Source organism: Cebus imitator, unplaced genomic scaffold (genome assembly GCF_001604975.1).
Source record: "Cebus imitator isolate Cc_AM_T3 unplaced genomic scaffold, Cebus_imitator-1.0 Scaffold177, whole genome shotgun sequence".
Taxonomy (NCBI): Eukaryota; Metazoa; Chordata; class Mammalia; order Primates; family Cebidae; genus Cebus; species Cebus imitator.
The window spans coordinates 619,331-641,591 of record NW_016107492.1 but is presented as its reverse complement, the minus strand read 5'-3'; the positions used below and the strand labels follow the sequence as shown (position 1 = coordinate 641,591).

The 22,261-nt window shown below is 39.1% G+C and overlaps 1 protein-coding gene and 1 non-coding gene across 6 annotated transcripts in view; one reads left to right on the top strand and one right to left on the bottom strand.

Annotated features, from left to right (window-relative positions):
• FAM13A (family with sequence similarity 13 member A) overlaps positions 1 to 22,261 on the bottom strand; it is a 390,503-nt gene that overhangs the window by 197,470 nt on the left and 170,772 nt on the right. The window lies entirely within an intron of this gene.
• On the top strand, positions 6,750 to 6,856 carry LOC119473693. Its single transcript, XR_005202907.1, has one exon. It is a non-coding gene; the product is annotated as a U6 spliceosomal RNA (small nuclear RNA).

The window sequence follows — 22,261 nt, the reverse complement described above, 5'->3', positions numbered from 1 at the left end:
AGAGTGTGACTACACGGACTTTTGCTAAAACCTCAGAAAGATCAAATCCTCGTATTATGCAGTCAGGCAAAGGTCCCTTTCAAGGGACGAAGGGTGTGCCTAACAGATCCTGTCAACCAAATCAGAGAGCCTCTAGGAATTCAAAAGCATTGTCCCTCAGCCATTGTAGCATGAGCTAAAGATGGAAAAGGTGTGGATATGTCTTATAATGAAGTGAATCTCTGTAACATCCACAGAATACTCACAAAATTTTTGAAATATTTATTTCAGCAAAAACACTGCCAACGTGGACTAAAAGGGACAGAGAGGATTCAAAATGAAAGGACAATGTTGGAGCCCCCAAATTCTAGTGGCAAGAAGCAGTTGATAAAACCACTCAGCTGCAAACATGAGTAGTTTCATTAAAAATGAAGCATGACTCAGAGAGCAGAACCAAGAATCTAGAGGGCCATGACATAAAAATCACGGGAGGTCACTGTTGTGGACTAAGTCCAACAAACCAGATTAAAAATCAAAATGGAGTCACCCATGCTAAAGTTCCACATCACCAAATCAAAACTAAGTTGTTATCTGACTTTCTAAAATCAGGAAAGAGAGAAAACATCCAATGTCCCAAACAGGCGATTCAATTGTGTGATAGTGAAGTTTCCTGTTTTAATCCTTAACCTGAAATAACCTAATGTTAACCAAACAGCTATTTTTCTATTGTTTTGTCTCCCAGTTCCTACAAGGAAAATAACTTTAAAATGACTGATCTACCTTTTGTTCTTTGCTTCTGCTTTCCTCAGGTCTTTTTTCTGCCCCCCAAAAATAACCTCCGTGCTTGACTCACTGGAACACTTACTCTATTTGATAGAATGAAGTACTGCATGATTCTACAATCTCAAACAAAGCCAATTCAGATCTTTAAACTAAATTTGTTGTAATTTTGTCTTCTGACGGATAAGATGACCAGTGAAAGGACCTGAATGAAGGTTACTGATGTCTCTGAGACTCTTTGAGGAACACAGAAAAGATGCTGCTAACCTCCCCTTTAAGTGGTAGGGGGGTGGGTCGCCTGTCTTCCCTCTGGAGCCCTGAGAATCATGTGTAAATTTCTCTCAGGTCTGGGCTCTGCTCTCTTTTGCATTTGAGTACTCTGGTCTCTTTGGCTTTGAGGGTACCACTGGGTAGTTTGTGCTATGGCAGGGCACACGACCTGTGGTCTGTAGTGACTGAAGAGTCACTGCAAAAAAAAAAAAAAAAAGCTGCAGTTTTTAAGGTAACTGCTGTCTGCTGCACTAAGTGGTCATTACTACAGGGGGCTCTTTATTTCTTCTTTTCTGTGTGCTGAGATTTCAGTACCAAAGCCATCTTGGCTCTGAGACCCAAGATCCAACATAAAAATGAGATCCCTAATTTCTAAAGATGTCAGTACTCTGCCTACTGGTACATCTGATTTTTTCATGTATACGAATTATGGCCCCAGAAGCTGCAAAGAATTACAAAAGTGGCAAAATCTTACTAAATTCAGAATTACAATGGTCATTATATGGAATATCCTAGATGAACAAGATTGTTCTTCTAAGAGATGCACTTGAATCCCAAATCTCTTGAATCAGGCAGAGAGAATGGGATTGTTATCCTAATTGACATTTAGAAATGTCAGAGGCTGAGCACAGTGGCTCACACCTGTAATCCGAGCACTTTGGGAGGCTGAGGTGGGGGGATCATCTGAGGTCAGGAGTTGGAGACCAGCCTGGCCAACATGGTGAAACCCCATCTCTACAAAAATACAAACATTAGCCAGGCATGGTGGTGCATATCTGTAATTCCAGCTACCTTGGAGGCTGAGGCAGAAGAATTACTTGAACACAGGAGGTGGAGGCTGCAGTGAGCCGAGATCATGCCACTGCACTCCAGCCTGGGTGACAGAGCGAGACTCCATCTCAAAAAAATTAATAAATAAATAAATAGAAATGTCAAAGAAACAATGGGATTCTAAAATTGCTTTTTAAGAAACTTATTGTGAAGACTATTAAAAAGCTAACAATGCAAGATATCATCCATACCAAACATGGTAAAGCCCACGTGCCTATTGCTACCTTCTGTTCTACCTTGCCTGAATACTCACAGGCTACTAACTCTCTGATTGCCTATCTTCTTTAAAAAATGGTGAGAACTTCTAGGCAACTGGCCTAGAAAACAAAGTATCTAAGGTTTATCAAAACAAGCCCTGTGCTTCATATTTTCCTTTTTAGGTTATTGATTACTTAGGAAAACTGAATCTCCTCTACTTAACTACTAAAAGAGTTAAGGTTTTCCGATTATTCACAGTGATCTGTGATCCTATTATTGATAAATATTTTAAACTTTTATTTTTGACAAACTTCCCAAAATTGAATTAAAAATTAAGTCATTTTGATCAAAAACTAACTTTTGAACATTCCAGAAGGGCCCCTTCAAGTCCAAAAGAGAATTAAATCAATTAGGCTTATTTGAAATGTTAAATTATATGTGGAAACATTGTCAAATAAGAAATCATGTTTAATCTTTGAGTTCTATTTGGATGTTATTAATATTTGCTCCAAAAACTATATGATTTCTATAAATCTGTTGTGCTATCAGTCATAACTTTATGTTAAAAAGTACACCACAGAAATAACCAAACTTCCTTGTCAATTGTATCATTTTTATAAAACATTCGCATCATGGTTTTAACATGGCCATTTTAAATCTTGTCCACAGTTAATCACCTCATTCTGATGCTGTTTTAAAACCTTTCTATAAACAACTATAATCTTAAAGCGTTGTGTCTTCAAGGTGGTTCACAGAAAAGATGGGAGGAACTCTGGCAAGTTCAGGTTTCTGCTAACTTTGAGATAATACGGGACTGGGTAAGAATTTCTAGAACTCTAATGAAGAAACTGATGGGTTTGTGAAACTGCTAGCTAAGCTCAAACAGAGCAAGAAACAAGAGACTAAAGGGACTGCTGAAGAATTACAAATTTTTACAGCTTTTTAAAAATTTGAAACATTGCTGTTCTTTTAATGTCTTGTTTTTCAGATTTAAGGAACCATTTTTCTCTTTTAAACTATCTATAGTTTATAGCAATTTAGTAAAGGATACTTCTGTAAACAAAAATGGAAACATTTGTTTTTCCTCCCTTCCTGATACCTCTGAAATTCAAAAACTATCCTAAGTATGTTTACTTTTATAGCAATATGATTATTTGCATAAGTTCAATAAGAATTTGCTAATTTGATCTTGCTGGGCATGGTGGCTCATGCGTGCAATCCCAAGTACTTGGAAGACTGAGGTGGGAGGAGCACCTGAGGCCAGGAGTCTGAGAGCATCCTGGGCAATATAGTGAGACGCCATCTCTAAAAACAACTTGTAAAAATTAGCTAGGCATGATGACATGGTTCCAGCTACCCTGGAGGCTGAAGCGGGAGGACCTCTTGAACTTAGAAGTCTGAAGCTGCAGCAAGCTATGATCATACCGCTACACCACAGCCTGAGTGACAGAGCAAGACCCTATTTCCTCTTTTAAAAAAAGTGCTCTCTTTATAACATGATGTAACTGGATACACTGGTTTTATTACCGAGGGTTTGACTGGCATGTCATATTTGAAAATGTGGAAAGACTGCCTGGCTTCAAGGGTTCCCTGCCTTACAGCCAGTGAGTAAAAAGTTGCTACTTCCTGGCAGACCCAGGAATCTCAAGATATTAAATGCTGCAGGCATAGTCTGATGTCTGCATTGATTTGAGTTCCCAGAGTTAAGATGCTTTTAAAAGTCCAATCTGGCTGAGCATGGTGGCTCACACCTGTAATCCCAGCACTTTGAGAATCCAAGGCAAGGTAGATCACTTGAGGTCGGTAGTTCTAGACTAACCCGGCCAATATGGTGAAACCCCATCTCTACTAAAAATACAAAAAATTAGCCGGGCATGGTGGTGAGTGCCAGCTACTCAGGAGGGTGAGGCAGAAGAATTGCTTGAACCCAGGAAGCAGAGGTTGCAGTGAGCCGAGATCGCGCCATTGTACTCCAGCCTGGGCAACAAGAGAGAACCTCTGCCCCCGCCACCCCTTGCCAAAAAAAAAGTCCAATCTGAGATCCCTTGTCAAAATCCTAGCAAAGAAATGTAAAAGGAGCCTCTATAGTTATTCTTGCTGCACTGATGTAAATATCTCAAGCCAATTTTTATGAGATGAATTATTTTGCAAACAAATTAGTATTATACTGATTATTTTTGGTAGAAATAGGGGTAACTATAAAGAGAAAAATTATATTTCAAAAGAAAACTACATTATATCTGTAATTAGATTGCAGCTCTGTTCATTGCTTTTGAGTTTTTATTATCACCCGTAGACTGAACTGAATCCTAATTTCTTCCAGCTTCCTCCAAAATCTGGCTATAGCTAACAACGAAAACGGCTAAACTGGACAACTCAACATAAATTTCAAGGGACATGCCTCGTGCCTGATGTGTGAACTACATGGAGAGTTTCCTATAATGTCTGCGGTCACAACCAGAGACATTATTCAACTGCAGATCAGGACGAGACGTTGCCAACTTCATGCTATGGGGTTCTTCCCAAGATGGATGGAATGAGACTCCCTATTGTTATAAGACTCTCCCTATTGTTATAAGATGCCTCTTAATTTTACTTGCTTAGGTCTACTTCTTTCTCTTGGTAAGATAATGCTGTAGTTAGAATTCCCCAGTCAGTAGTTTTTGGGGATAACTGGAAGGGGTTGGGTCCCTCATCTCAAACCTACATATTTACACAACCTAAGAGATCCTATGTGCACCTAGTGGGAAACTTTAGCCACATCCCTAACATGGCTGTTCAAATTGCACTAGTGGTCTCTTTTATAGAATTAGCACCCTCTGCTTTAATTTAATGCATTCCTGGAATGCCAGATGACAGAATTACTACCTACTTATTTGAAAAGGTAGTAAGTAAACAAAAAAGAAAATAAGGAAAATTAAAAAAAATTACTGCTTACTAACTGAACCAGGAGGAATCTGCGCAGTTGTTGACACTTCTTCTTGCACATAGATAAATATGCTGGGTATTGGAGAGACTCAGTTACAAAACATTAACCAACAGGCTGCTTGGTTAAAACAGGTAAATTCCTTGTCTGGCTCAGTTTTTTTATTTATTTGATTTTAGTTGGTTTGGTTTATGAGGACTCTGGCTAAGGAGCATACTCCAAACCCTTGTTACTATCCTCTAGAAAGCAATAGTAGTAGTTTCCCTGGTACACCGTATCCCCTTAAAAACTTTCAAGTACTTGCATAAAGCCATCCTTCAAATGTCAAATGGAGTCTCTTCAGCCGGAATGGCAAAACTCAAAGAAATGCAACATTATAAGTACACCATAAGCTATGAAGGACATGTTGAAACTGGAAATCCAGTATAACTCAAAGTAGCACTATTGACTAGGTCAATAGGTCAGGCTTTGGCCTGAACAAAAGGGGAAAATTCTTAAATAAAAATTACAGGAGGTCATTGTTGTGGACTAAGCTCCTGCATGAGACCCAAGCAGACCAGCCTAAAATTCAAAAATGAAGTCTCAGCTGGATGCAGTGACTTATGCTTATAATCCCAGCACTTTGGGAGGCTGAGGTGAGCAGATCACTTGAGACCAAGAGTTCAAGACCAGGCTAGCCAACATGGTAAAACACATCTCTATTAAAAGTATAAAAATTAGCCAGGCATGGTAGCGTGAGCCTGTAGTCTCAGCTACTTGGGAGGCTGAGGCACGAGAATCGCTTGAACCTGGGAGGCAGATTGCAGTGAGATGTGATTGCGCCAATGCATTCCAGCTTGGGCAACAGAGAGAACTGCCTCAAAACAACAACAACAAACACACAGAAATGAAGTCACTCATGTTAAGTTTCACATAACTAAGTTGTTACCTGACAGCCAGAAAAATCAGGAGAAAGATAGCCTAATTTCCCAAACAGGCCAGTTTCAATTGGCATAATAATAAATTTCTCTCTGTTCTGATCTTTAACCTATTTTTTTATCTTCCTGTTCCTGCCTTACAAAGAAAGTAGTTTTGAAAAATTACTAATCCACTTTTTCCTTGTTTCTGCTTTCTTTAGTTTTTTTTTGTCTATGAAGCCAACCTACTCTTCTTGATTTCTTAGAACACTTATTCTGTCACAATAGAATTAAGTATTGCCTGATAATAGAATCCCAAATATAGCCAACTAAAATCTTTACACTAAATTTGCTATAGTTTTGTGTTTCAATGGGTAAAATTGAAAGTCATAGATAGATATTCTCAAGCCTTGAAAGGCTGGTCCTCAGAGGCTCAAATTATGAACACAGGTTATCTATTAAGTACAGACATACAGTATACATAGATATACACTGTATCAATGGTGTTAAAAATTAATGGAGGCAAGAAATGATTAGGAAAAAAAGCTTTTTTAAAAGGCCCCTCAGAAGAACAATAATGCAAAAAAGATTGAGAAACACCACTCCGGTCCCTCCAGTATATTGCTATTAATGTTAAATACTGGCTCCTAATATAAAATCAACCTGGAGGTAACTAAAAAATGCAGAAAAGAGCAGGGCTCTTGGAGCAAGGGTCTAGCTGTGGCCTCAGGTCCTGGCTCCACAACTCTTATAGCACAGATTTTGGAAAGCTGCTTAACTTTAAACCCTAATTTCTTTCACTGTAAAACAGAACTATGGATAATACTAATGTTGTAGAGATCTTATGAAGGTCAAAATTTTAAAAAGTTGTGCTCGCTTCGGCAGCACATATACTAAAATTGGAACGATACAGAGAAGATTAGCATGGCCCCTGAGCAAGGATGACATGCAAATTCGTGAAGCGTTCCATATTTAAAAAAAAAAATCAATCAATCAATCTTAAAAAGTTATGTGAAGAACCTTTGCAAAACTATGGAGTCAGAAAACAGTCAGTTGTTGCCAGTGGCTGGGGTAAGAGGGGGAGTCAACTAAAAGGGACATGAAGGAACTATATGGAATGCTCTGTCACCCAGGCTGGGGTGCAGTGGCATGATCTCTGCTCATTGCATCCTCCGCCTCCCAGGTTCAAGTAATTTTCCTGCCTCAGCTTCCCAAGTAGCTGGGATTACAGGTACGTGCCACCACATCCCCTGGCTAATTTTTGTATTTTTAGTAGAGATAGGGTTTCACCAAGTTGGCCAGGCTGATCTCGAACTTCCAGCCTCAGACAATCCATCCCCCTCAGCCTCTCAAAGTGCTGGGATTACAGGCATGAATCACCGTGCAGGCCTGGCCGGTCTCTTAATTGTAGTAGTGGTTATGACTGCCTGAGAATGTAAATGATACTTCAGGAAAACTGACTCTATATTGTAAATAATGCTTTACAAACTGTATTAACTAGATCTTTCTAGTCCTGATCTCTCTTGAAATCAAAGTTCAAGACTAAACATTTATTCACTGTAAATATCAATTTGCTAAGTTTTTAGACATTCTTTCTACCTAAAATAAATTTTTTTTTAAAAACTAACATGTTGTAGTTTTCTTCAATCTTTATTTCTAACCTTGCTATTCAACGTATTAGTTATCCTCAGCTTTGCTCCATTGACGACTTTTATATGTATAAGCCTTCTATGTCTTAATCTAAGTCATTAATAAAAAGGCCTAATAGGTAAATAAAGAGCAATAAGATACTTCATTTGTAACCCCTCTTGGTACTGGCATGATTTGATTAATCAATACTCTTAGAATGATTGTTCTCCCAAGCCTGAATACACCTAATTGCATTATCACCTGATCAAATTGCTCCATCTTGTCGACATAAATGCCATGCAGATACTATGTCTTTACTTGATTTGCAATTAAAAAAAAATGCTGACACACTGGAACATTTTCCCTTATGTAGTTCCTTGCCAGAAAAAGAAAAAAAACTATTATTGAAAGCAATTACTTGAGGCCAGGTTTAACAACCATTTTAAAAGATGTAAAAGTTTCCAAATTTGTACTCTTCTGTGTCTAAATCTATTTTGATGGTCCGACATTCCTTAACATGTTATAAATAAAAATTTAGCATAAACAAAAAGATGCAAGATTTTTTAAAAGATAACATTCAATTATAAAGTTCCTAATGTTTCTTAGAATTGAGGTGAAGCAATGGAACTAAAAGTTCCAGAACCTGGCCCCACCCTTGGCAAGCTTCCCCTTCTCAAGAATTATTGATGTTGTTGTTTCCAAGAATTCAATTTATATTATATATGTCAGCTTCCGTTTTCCCTCACATTATAGAGTTTATAAACAGTTCCACTTATTAATTCAACTCATGAGTGCTTCTCAAAGGCACTATAGAACATAAAGCATCACAAGTGAAAGCTCTCCAGTACTACATCAACAATTACCCAACCATGTCTACGTAATAAAATAATCAATATTTTGGTCAAGTTGGAAAAATTTACATAATTTCACAGATATTTTCAAATATCCATATGTTTGAAATTCAGTTACCAATCATTTGGGTGGATAAGTAACTTTTAAACATTTTATACTAGATAACTAGATATGTTTCAATCTATTTTAGACACATGGTTTCAACAAAATTAGTATAAAAGTAGTACACGATTATTATTCTTAGGGATAATTACTATTAAATCTGCAATAATAAAAATCAGATAATTTCTTTTTAAGGAAAAAGGCCTTGTTATGTTGCCCAGGCTGGAGTACAGCGGTGATCACTGCATACTACTGCCTTGAACTCCTAGGCTCAGCTAACCCTCCTGTCTCAGCCTCCTGAATATCTGGGACTATAGGTGTGTGCCATTGTGCCCAGCTAAAAATCAGATCACATTTAATTGATTTATGGAAGCACATGATAATTGGAATATAATCACTGCCATTTTTAGTTCTGAAAACATTTCTGTGTTATATTACAACAAAGATTAACTCCTATGTGTCTTATAGAAAAGCTATCAATAGTACAGAAGCAAGAATAATACCGAAGTAAAGAGGTGTATGGGCTTTTTCTAATCCGCTACCTGAATAAAGAGTGACAGTGTCAGCATCTTGAAGATAGATGTATACTATTTATGTGAAATAGTCATAATTAAAAAGGAACTGATTTATTCTGGATGAAGAAGAGTGGTCTAACTTAAAATCTGGGTGAATTTTTCTATAATTCCCATTTTTATACAAGGATGTGGCTGATGTTAAAGCAGCACGTTCCATTAACAGTGATAGGTCAATAACTCGATGGTGGCCATCCTAGAAGAGTTATCACTTCTGTTATGGCCAACAGCTCTTAATAAACTGCAAGGCCCATAGGCAGTCAGGGCAGCTGTGAAGTTTCAGAGAACCCGCATTAGACAGAGCAACTAAAATATTACAAAAGAAGACATGTAGAAGGAAGTGGGGCTCACATGCAAAGGTGTAAATCCCGTTGCCGGGTGCTCTCTTATGCTGTAGGCTGGGAAGAGCAATGTGCTCAAGGGCCAGAGCAACTATGCCCCTGGGCTGCTGCTGCTGCTGTTTATTATATGTGTCACCCTGGACACCGGACCCCTCTGGAAACCTTCTCATTTTAAAAATCTGGTAAAATCTGGGTTTTGCCCTAGATGATATATCGGATCCCTTTCATTTCTTTAATTCTACTTTTCTGAAGAAGCAGACAATGGGGTGGGATGAGTGGTAGACTTCTGATGACTTTAGATCACCAGTTCTTGAATAAATAAGCAGGTGATTGTGTGGATGAGGTCTATCAACTTTGGCAAAATGAAAGAAATTGTAGAAACTCAACTTCAGGACAACTTCTCATTTTAAAGCAGGAGGGAAAAAATCTCATTTTTCCTTTAAATACATTCAGGACCTTGCTTATAAAAACTTTTCAAATTAATGGTTAAAAGAGAATATAAGTCTTACTGTTCAGATTGCTTACAAATTTTATGTTTACCAAAGGTGATTAGGATCAGACTTTTAGCAGTTTGAATGCCTCAAGTAACTTTTAGTCTTATTTTTCATTATTTTCTCCCCTGCACGTTGGTGTCCAAGACATAATAATACATTTTTAACCTCAGAACTCATGAAGCTGTTTTTTTTCCTTCTTTACTTACTAAATCCTATACATCTTCCAATGTTCATGTAAGTCCTATTCTTCTCTCCCATCAAAATCAATTACTTATTTATTTTCACAGAATTTATTTAATATTTGATCACAGCATTTATTAGAGTCTCTTATATATCATAATTTGTTGAGGGTATTTATCTCCATTGCATTGTATCTTAAGGGCATGGAGACTTTCCAACTCAACTTATATTTCCAAAAGAGCCTAGTACTATGCATGACTTAGAGGGAACTAAAATTTACAGACTCTTAGAAGTTGAACTTATTAATACTTTAATAGTTCCTTTTCAACTTATTTAAAAAGTTACTTTCCTCTTTGTACATAAATGGGCAACAGGCCCCAGGGTACAGTGTAAAATACAGTGTAAAGAATATACTCATTTTTCTTATCATTTGTATTAGAATAAATAACATATATGACACCTTTCCTTTCTAATGGTAATACTCCCCAAATCAGAAAGCTATAGGCCAAATCAGCAATCTTTTATATAAAATGCTCTTGAGATGGAACAACCAGAGTGCTTCCAAATGGGCTAAAGAAACATTGGCAAGGCCTGTCAGGGAAATGAAATACCAAGAAACACATGTTCTTCACCAAGAGCTCAGCCTGTAATGTTACCAGAAATAAAGAAAAACTTGGCTCCTTCATTGCTATAGTATCGATCCATGTGCAAGTCTCAGTGGGGTTGCATAATGGTGGCTATCAAAACAGAGAGAAAACAGCTCAGTGTCTCAATGTTATTTTAATAGCAGTTTGAAAGAAACTTCATTCCATGCCCAGCTTCATGCTATTTGACAGCAGTAAGGCCATAAACTTGCAGGATCCACATACATCTTAGTTAAAATTGTGAAAATGTACCAAGAAAAGAATACCATATTACTCTTATTTTGTTCTGTACTATGTATAGGTACACGTAGTTCATTCTAAACCTCAGTTCACTGAATACCACAGAAAAGCTTCTTTAAGTAACAAACTTGACTGGGCACAGTGGCTCACGCCTGTACTCCCAGCACTTTGGGAGACCAAGGTGCATGGACCACCTGAGGTCAGAAGTTTGAGACTAGCCTAACCAACATGGTGAAACTCCGTCTCTACTAAAAACACAAAAATTAGCTGGGTGTGGTGATGCATGTCTGTAATCCCAGCTACTTGGGAGGCTGAAGCAGAAGAATCACTTGAACCCAGGAGGCAGAGGTTGCAATAAGCTGAGATCATGTAATTGCACTCCAGCCTGGGTGACAGAGTGAGACACCATCTCAAAAAAAAAAAAAAAAAAAGTAGCAAACTTGACTAACTTGAATTTCAGCTCCTTGCCTTTGTAAATAAATATTTTACAGCATTGTTGAGATGCAATTAACATCTTATACAACTCACTCATTTAGAGTGTACAATTCAATGGCTTTTAGTATATTCAGACTAGTACATCCATCATCACAATCAATTTTAGAACATTTTCATTACTCCAAAAAGAAACTTCCCTCTCCTTGCCTTACTGTTGACTCTTTAAAAAAAAAGTTACCATAAAAAACACATAGCATGGGCCAGGTGCAGTGTTTCATTCCTGTAATCCCAGCACTTTGGGAGGCTGAGGTGGGTGGATCACGAGGTCAAGAGATTGAGACCATCCTGGCCAACATGTGAAACCCATCTCTGCTAAAAATACAACAATTAGCTGGACACAGTAGTGTGCACCTGTAGTCTCAGCTACTCGGGAAGCTGAGGCAGGAGAATCGCTTTAACCTGGGAGGCAGAGGTTGTAGTAAGTTGAGATCATGCCCCTGCACTCCAGTCTGGCAACAGAGTGAGACTCCATTTCAAAAAAAAAAAAAAAAGTGTGTGGCACCTCCTTCCTATCCCCCATCTCTCACTTGCCTCTGCTTTTGTGCCATGTGTGCCTGCTCTCTCTTCACCCTCCACAATGACTGTAAGCTTCCTGAGGCCTTCCTAGAAGCTGAGCGATGCCAGCACCATGCTTCCTATAAAACTTGCAGAACTATGAGTCAATTAGACCTCTTTTCTTCATAAATTACCTATTCTCAGGTATTACTTTATAGCAATGTGAGAACAGCCTAACACAGAAAATTTGTACCAAGGATGGGCATTGCTATAAAGAAACCTGAAAATGTGGAAGTGACTTTAGAACTTGGTAACAGGCAGGGGTTGGGAGTTTGGAGGGTACAGAAGAATACAGGAAGACAAGGGAATGTATGGAACTTCTTAGAGACTTGTTAAGTGGTTGTGACCAAAATGCTGACAGAAATATGGATGGTAAAAGCCAGGCAGATGAGATCTCAGATGGCAATGAGGAACTGATGGAGAACTGGAGTAAAGGTCACCCATGCTATGCCTTAGCAAGTAACTCGGCTGTATTCTGCACATATTTTAGGGATCTGTGGAAGTTTGAACTTTAGAGTAATGATTTAGGGTATCTGGCGGAAGAAATTTCTAAGGAACAAAGTGTTCAAGATGTGGTTTAGCTATTTCTAAAAACCTATGCTCAGATGTCAGAGCAAAGACATGACTTAAAGTTGGATGTATATTTAAAAGGGAAGCAGAGCATAAAAGTTTGGAAAATTTGCAGCCTGGTGACATGTCAGAGGATTTAAAAAGGCTTTTTCAGGACATGAACTCAAACAGGCTTTGGAGCAATCACTTGCTAGAGAAATTTGCAGGACTAAAAGGAGCCAAGTGCTAATAGCCAATACAATGGGCAAAAGGCCTCAAAGGCATTTCAAAGATCTGCTTGGCAGCCCCTCCTACCACAGGCCCACAGGCCTAGGAGAGAAGAATGGTTTCTTGGGCCAGGCATGGAGCCCTGCTATCCTGCACCGTCTCAGGACTCTGCTGCCTGCATCTCAGCCACTCCAGCTCCAGCTCCAGCTCCAGCCATGTCTCAAAGGGGCCTAAGTACACCTTGAGCTGACACTTTGGAGAAAGCAAGCTGTAGCAAGAGCTTAACACCACTTCTATGTGGTGTTAATCCTGCAGGTGCACAGAATACAAGAGTTAAGGAGGCCTGGCAGCCTCTCCCTAGATTTCAGAGGATGTATAAGAAAGCCTGGGTGTCTAGGCAGAAGCCTGCTACAGGGGTAGAGTCCCCAGAGAGAACCTCTACTAGGACAGTGCGTAGGGGAAAGGTGGGTTTTGAGCCCATACACAAAGTCTCCAATGGGGCACTAGTGCAGCTATGGCAAGAGGGCTACCACTATCCAGACCCCAGAATGGTAAATCAATGGCAGCTTGCAACCTCAAGGTGGAAAAGCCAGAGATGCTCAACATCCTGTGAGTTCAGCCATGGTGGCTATACCCTGCAAAGCCACAAGGGCAGGGCTGCCCAAGGCCTTGGTATCCCACCTCTTGCATCAGTATGCCCTGGATATGCGACAGAGTCAAAGAAGATTATTTTGGAACTTTACAATTTAATGACTGCCTGCTGGGTTTCACACTTGCTTTTGGCTGATTTTTCCCTTTTAGAATGGTAATGTTTACCTAATACTTAAAACCCCATTGTATCTTGAAATTAAATAACTTGTCTTTGATTTTACAAGCTCACAGGTGAAAGGGACATGCCTTGTCTCAGATGAGATTTTGGACTTTTGAGTTAATGTTGAAATGAGTAAGACTTCGGAGGAGGAGGGAGATCCAAGATGGCTGAATAGGAACAGCAGTTCCCAGCAAGAACAATGCAGAGAGTGAGTGATCACTGCATTTCCAAACAAGTTTTTACTGTCCACAGACCAGGAGATTCCTGGGCCAAAAAGCACCACAAGTTTCCAGCACAGCTGTTTCAGCCAGTGCCACAGATTTACACACAAAACTCACACAAATCTGGGCAGCTGTTTCAACTGGTGTCTGGAACACCCGGGAGACAGAGTCACCCATTCAACTGAAAAAGAGGGGGCTGAGAAAGGGATCCAGGTGATCTGGCTCAGCGGGTCCCACCCCTACAAAGACCAGCAATCCGAAATGCTCTGGATTGAGAATTTCACAGCCAAGTGCAGCTAGACCCGGGATGGTCCAGCTTGGTGGAGTGAAGGGTGTCCACCATCACCGAGGCAGTCCGTCACTACTGAGGCAGTCCGCCATTACTGAGACAGACCACCATTACTAAGGCAGACTGCCATTACAGAGGCAGTTCTGACTGTACCTCTGTAAACAAAACTGCAAGGAAGTTTAAATAGCATCTGGGCAGAGCCTGTGGCAGCTCAGCAACACCTCTGCTTCAAGACTGTGACTAGACAACCTTCTTGCAGGGCAGAGCATCTCTGAAAAAAGGCAGCAGCACATCAGGAACTTATAAATAAAGCCCCAGCTTCCCAGGTCAGAGCACCTGGGAAAAGAGATGGTTATAAGTTGTGCTGCAGCAGACTTAAATGTACCTGCCCACCAGCTCTGAACAGAACAACGGAGCTCACAGTACAATACTTGAGCTCCTAAAAGGGACAGACTGTCTCCTCAAACAACTCCCAGACCCCCCTATATCCAAAGAGACACCTCGTAAAGGAGTGCTTAGGGTGTCATCTAGCAGATATGCTTCTGGGATGAAGATAACAGAAAAAGAAACTGGCAGCAACCCTTACTGTTCTGCAGCCACCTCAGGTGATCCCCAGGCAGGCAGGGTCTGGAATGGACCTCCAGCAGTCCTGAAGCAGAGGGACCTGCCTGTTAGAAGGAAAACTAAGAAACACAAAGAGATAGCTTCAACATCAACAAAAAGGATGTCCACTCAGAAACCCCATCTGAAAGTCACCAACTACAAAGACCACAGGTAGATAAATCCATGAAGATGGGGAGAAACCAGCGCAGAAAGGATGAAAACACCAAAACCCAGAATGCATCTCTTCTGCCAAGGGATCACAACTCCTCCTCACCAGCAAGGGAACATGACTGGATGGAGAGTGAGTCTGATGAACTGACAGAAACAGGTTTCAGAAAGTGGGTAATAACAAACTTCTCTGAGCTAAAAGAACATGTTCTAACCCAATGTATAGAAACTAAGAACCTAGAAAAAAGGTTAGATGAGATGCTAACTAGAATAAACAGCTTAGAGAAGAATATAAACAATTCGATGGAGTTGAAAAACACAGCACAAGAACTTCATGAAGCATACACGTTTCAATAGCCGAATCAACCAAGCAGAAGAAAGAATATCAGAGATTGAAGATCAACTCAATAAAATAAAACAAGAAGGCAAGATTAGAGAAAAAAGAGTGAAAAGAAATGAACAAAACCTCCAAGAAATATGAGATTATGTGAAAAGACCTAATCTACGTTTGATAGGTGTACCTCAGTGTGACGGAGAGAATGAATCCAAGCTGGAAAACATTCTTCAGGATATTACCCAGGAGAATTTTCCCAACCTAGCAAGGCAGGCCAACATTCAAGTGCAGGAAATTCAGAGAACATTGCAAAGATATTCCTCAAGAAGACCAACCCCAAGGCACATAATCATCAGATTCACTGGAGTTGAAATGAAGGAAAAAAATACTAGGGGCAGCCAGAGAGAAAGGTTAGGTTACCCACAAAGGGAAGCCGATCAGACTCACTGCAGATCTCTCAGCTGAAACCCTACAAGCGAAGAGAGTGGTGGCCAATATTCAACCTCCTTAAAGAAAAGAACTTTCAACCTAGAATTTTATATCCAGCCAAACTAAGATTGATAACCAAAGGAGACATAAAATCCTTTACAAACAAGCAATTGCTAAGAGATTTCGTCACTATAAGGCCTGCCTTACAAGAACTCCTGAAGGAAACCCTAAACATAGAAAGGAACAACCAGTACCAGCCACTCCAAAAACGTACCAAATGGTAAAGACTATTGACACAATGAAGAAACTACATCAACCAACGGGCAAAACAACCAGCCAGAATCAAAATGGAAGGATCAAATTCACATATAATAATATTAACCTTAGAGGTAAATTGGCTAAATGCCCCAATCAAAAGACACAGACTGGCAAATTAGATAAAAAGTCAAGACCTATCGGTGTGCTGTATTCAGGAAACCCACCTCATGTGCAAGGACACACATAGGCTAAAAATAAAGGGACGGAGGAAGATTTACCAAGCAAATGGAGAGCAAAAAAAAGCAGGAGTTGCAACCCTAGTCTCTGATAAAATGGACTTTACACCAACAAAGATCAAAAGAGGCACAAAAAGGCACTACACGATGGTAAAAGGATCAATGCAACAAGAACTAATGATCCTAAATATATACGCACCCAATACAGGAGCACCCACATACATAAAGCAAGTTGTTAATGACCTACAAAGACACTTAGATTCCCACACAATAATAATGGGAGACTTTAATACACCACTGTCAATATTAGACAGATCAATGAGACAGAAGATTAACAAGGATATCCAGGACTTGAACTCATATCTGGACCAAGCAGACCTAATAGACATCTACAGAACTCTTCACCCCAAAATCACAGAATACACATTCTTCTTAGCACCACATTGCACACACATTAAAATTGACCACATAATTGGAAGCAAATCACTCCTCAGCAAATGCAAAAGAATGGAAATCATAACAAACAGTCTTAGACCACAGTGCAATCAAATTAGAACTCAGGATTAAGAAACAACTCAGAACCGCACAACTTCATGGAAACTAAACAACTGGCTCCTGAATTTGACTGGATAAAAAATGGAATGAAGGCAGAAATAAAGATGTTCTTCGAAACCAATGAGAATGAAGACACAACACACCAGAAACTCTGGGACACATTTAAAGCAGTGTCTAGAGGGAAATTTATAGCAACAAATGCCCACATGAGAAACGAGGAAAGATCTAAAATTGACACCCTATTGTCAAAATTGAAAGAGCTAGAGGAGCAAGATCAAAAAGCTCAAATGCTAGCAGAAGACAAGAAATAACTAAGATCAGAGGAGAACTGAAGGAGATAGAGATAAAAAAAAAAAGCCCTTCAAAAAATCAATAAATCCAGGAGCTTTTTTGAAAAGATCAACAAAACAGACAGACCCCTAGTCAGATTAATAAAAAAGACAGTAGAGAAGAATCAAACAGATGCAATAAAAAACTATAAAGGGGATATCACCACCAATTCCACAGAAATACAAACTACCATCAGAGATTACAACAAACAACTCTATGCACAGAGACCAGTAAACCTGGAAGACATGGATAAAGTCCTGGACTCTTGCATCCTCCAAGTCTAAACCAGGAAGAAGATGAAACCCTGAATAGACCAATAACAAGGACTGAAGTTAAAGCAGAAATTAATAGCTTACCAACCAGAAAAAGTCCAGGTCCAGATGGGTTCATAGCCAAATTCTACCAGATATACAAAAAGGAGGTGGTAAACTATTCTGAAACTATTCCAAACAATACAAAAACCTTCTGAAACTATTCCAAACAATACAAAAAGAGAGAATCCTTCCCAAATCATTTTACGAGACCAACAGTATCCTGATACCAAAACCCGGCAGAGATTCAACTAAAAAAGAAAACTTCAGGCCAATAACCATGATGAACACAGATGTAAAAATCTTCAATAAAATACTGGCAAACCAATTGCAACAGCACATCAAAAAGCTTACCCATCAGGATCATGTAGGCTTCATCCCGAGGATGCAAGGCTGGTTCAACATATGCAAGTCTGTAAACGTAATCTACCACATAAACAGAACCAAACACAAAAACCACATGCTCATCTCAATAGATGCAGAGAAGGCCTTCGACAAAATTCACCAGCCTTTTATGCTAAAAACTCTCAATAAAAACTAGGTATCAATGTAATGTATCTCAAAATAATAAAAGCAATTTACAACAAACCCACAGCCAATATCATATTGAATGGGCAAAACCTGGAAGCATTCCCTTGAAATCTGGCACTAGACAAGTGTGCCCTCTCTCACCACTCCTATTCAATATAGTATTGGAAGTTCTAGCCAGAGCCATCAGGCAAGAAAAAGAAATAAAGAGTATTCAATTAGGAAAGGAGGAAGTAAAATTGTCTCTATTTGCAGACAACATGATTGTATATTTAGAAGACCCCATTGTCTCAGCCCAAAATCTCCTTAAACTGATAAGCAACTTCAGCAAGGTCTCAGGGTACAAAATCAATGTGCAGAAATCACAAGCATTCCTACACACCAATAACAGACTAACAGAGAGCCAAATCAAGAATGAACTCCCATTCACAATTACTACAAAGAGAATAAAATACCCAGGAATACAACTAACAAAGGGTGTAAAGGACCTCTTCAAGGAGAATTACAAACCACTATTCAAGGAAATAAAAGAGGACACAAACAGATGGAAAAACATTCCATGCTCACGTTTAAGAAGAACCAATATCGTGAAAATGGCCATACTGCCCAAAGTAATTTATAGATTCAATGCTATCCCCATCAAGCTACCAATGACCTTCTTCACAGAACTGGAAAAAGCCACCTTAAACTTCATATGGAACCAAAAGAGAACCCACACAGTCAAGACAATCCTAAGCAAAAAGAACAAAGCTGGAGGCATCACACTACCTGACTTCAAATTATACTACTAGGCTACAGTAATCAAAACAGCATGGTACTGGTACCAAAACAGAGAGATAGACCAATGGAATAGAACAGGGGCCTTGGAGGAAATGCCACACATCTACAACCATTTGATCTTTGACAAACCTAACGAAAACCAACAATGGGGAGAGGATTCCCTGTTTAGTAAATGGTGTTGGGAAAACTGGCTAGCCTTGTGCAGAAAGCAGAAACTGGTCCCCTTCCTGACATCTTACACTAAAATTAACTCCAGATGGATTAAAGACTTAAACATAAGACCTAACACCACAAAAACCCTAGAAGAAAACATAGGCAAAACCATTCAGGACATAGGCACAAGCAAGGACTTCATGACTAAAACACCAAAAGCATTGGCAACAAAAGCCAAAATAGACAAATGGGATCTAATTAAACTCCAGAGCTTCTGTACAGCGAAAGAAACAATCAGTAGAGTGAACCAGTAACCAACAGAATGGGAAAAAATTTTTGCAATCTACACATCTGACAAAGGGCTGATATCCAGAATCTACAAAGAACTAAAACAGATTTACAAGAAACAAACAAACCCACTGAAAAGTGGGCAAAGGGTATGAACAGATACTTTTCAAAAGAAGACATTTATGAGGTCATCAAAAATATGAAAAAATGCTCATCATCACTGGTCATTAGAGAGGTGAAAATCAAACCACATTGAGATACCAGCTCATGCCAGTTAGAATTGCGATCATTAAAAAGTCTGGAGACAACAGATGCTGGAGAGGATGTGGAGAAATAGGAATGCTTTTACACTGTTGGTAGGAGTGTAAATTAGCTTAACCACTGTGGAAGACAGTGTGGCAATTCCTCAAGGATCTAGAAATAGAAATAGAAATAGAAATTACATTTGACCCAGCAATCCCATTGCTGGGTATATACCCAAAGGATTATAAATTGTTCTATTATGGAGATACATGCACATGTATGTTCACTGCGGCACTGTTTACAACAGCAAAGACCTGGAACCAACCTAAAGACCCATCGATGATAGACTGGACAAGGAAAATGTGGCTCATATACACCATGGAATACTATACAGTCATAAAAAACGATGAGTTTGTGTCCTTTGCAAGGACATGGATGAATGTGGAAACCATCATTCTCAGCAAACTGACACAAGAACAGAAAACCAAACATTGCATATTCTCACTCATAGGTGGGTGTTGAACAATGAGAACACATGGACACAGGGAGGGGAGCATCACACACTGGGGCCTGTTGGGGTTGGCTAGGGGAGTGACAACAGGGAGAGGGGAGGTTGGGGAGGGATAACATGGGGAAAAATGCCAGCTATAGGTGATGGGGGGGATGGAGGCAGAAAACCACATTGCCATGTACGTACCTATGCAACAATTCTGCATGATCTGCACATGTACCCTGGAACCTAAAGTACAATATATATATATATATATATATATATATATATATATATATAAAAGACTTTGGGGGATTATTGGGAAGGCATGATTGTATTTTGCAATGTGCAAAGGACATGAGATTTGGAAGAGGGCAAGGACATAATGATATAGTGTGAATATCTGTCCCTACCCAAATCTCATGTTGAAATGTAATCTCCAGTGTTGGTGTTGGGTCTTGGTGGGAATTGTTTGATCATGGGGCGTGGATCCCTCATGAATGACTTGGGCCATTTCTTTGGTGATGGGTGAACTCTCACTCTGAGTTCACATGAGATCTGGCCGTTTAAAAGAATGTGACATCCCCTTGCCCCTGCCACTCTGTCATCTGCTCCCGCCTTTGCAATGTGATGTGCCTGCTCCCCCTTTTCCTTCTGCCATGATTATAAGCTTCCTGAGGCTCCCCTAGAAACTGAGCTGATGCCAGTATCATGCTTCCTATAAAGGTTGCAGAACTATGAGCCAAATAAACCTCTTTTCTTCGTAAGATACCCAGTCTCAGGTATGTCTTCATAGCAATGCAAGAATGACTTAACACAGCTCACATGGATAATCCAGAATAATCTTTCTATTTCAAGATATTTTACTTAGTCAGGTCTGCAAAGTCCCTTTTATCCATGTTAAGTAACATATTTACAGGTTCTGGAAATTAGGATATCAGCATCTTTTGGCAGTAGGGGGTGAGGGGATGTTGTTATGCTGTCTACTACAGTTATTTCACTACATTAGGCAGGTTTAAAACCAAATCCAAACCCATGCAGTCTGAGCACCTGCTCGCTTAACTACTATATCCCTACCCTTCCATTATACACAGTAGAAGTTGCCTGGTTCTCAGCAAGAAGGCAATTAAACTGGTCTGAGAATGTCTTTCCAAAATACACTGGACACTCAGAAAGAAGTAGTTCTGGGTTGTAGAAAATCATCTCCCTCTCCTGAGTTCTAGAGGCCACTGTCTTAAATTCAAAGTAGTGCCAGAGGGCAATTTACATGAGGAAATATCTATACCAAGGCAAGATCAATGCCCCACCTCTTTGCAAGAAACAAATGAAAATGCTATAGGAAATCCTTTACGAAAATAAACTCAGCTATTTTCACTATGTCTCTCTCTTTTTTGCTTTATTTAAAAATAACACAACTTTCAACATTCTGAGGCCTATTGAATTTTTCATTGAGAAAGACAGTTTTAGTAATTTTTGTCCTAGTGGTGAGATATAACTGAAGGTATGAGAAAAACTGATGATTAAGTTCAATTACAAAACAACAGAAAAACAGAGGGAGACATGTTTGCCAGCTCAAATAATTGAAGCAATCTCTTGGTTCTACTTCTTCAATATCATCTCCTTCAAAGAAAGAGAAAATACACAAAAGTGAAAAACAATAAACTGAATATTCCCCCCACAACAACAAAACCTCATTTGAGGTATTAAGATGAATATGTAAGCATTCTCAGCAAGAATAGAGAAGAGGAAAGAATGAAGAAGCTGGGAGCTAGTAAGAAACACACAGAGGTATCCTCAATTCCCTTTTTAAACTAAGATCCAAATGCAGGGCTTCCTTCTAAGTGTGACAGGCATTGTCTTCTGCAAAGCTGCTTCCTGAAAAGATTTATAAGAAGCAGCTTTTTTACCATTACTTAAAACATATGTAACAATATACATTTACAAAGCAAAAACTGTGCAAACCCTAACACAAGAATCAGTTACTAATTAGAAAAACACCAACACCAGTGAGAGGAAAATTCATGAAGAAACTTTAACAAAATTATATTTATAGAAATGGATGACTTGCCTCCTTAAGAAGCACAGAAAGTGCCATCTATACTAATTCTTAACACTGTGTAAAGAGGATTTAACTCTAAATCCTGACTTAAAAAGTTCATTTTTAAGTCAGGATTTAGAGTTCAGAATGCACTTTCTAATAAAAATGGTGATATAAATGGTGATTAAATTCCAATGTTAGCCTAGAACAATCAATAAAAGCCATAAAAGTTTGAAAGAAATAGCCATAAATGTTTGAAATACTCTTCACTTGAAATGGAAAAAACAAACAAAACAGAAAATAGAGTTGCACTGAAAGCCTTAAAACAAAATACACATTTAAAAATAAAATCAAATAATAAGTTACGTACCTATAATTAACTCATTCACTGAACAAATAATATCTATATTTGCCAAGAAAAGACATACATAAAAA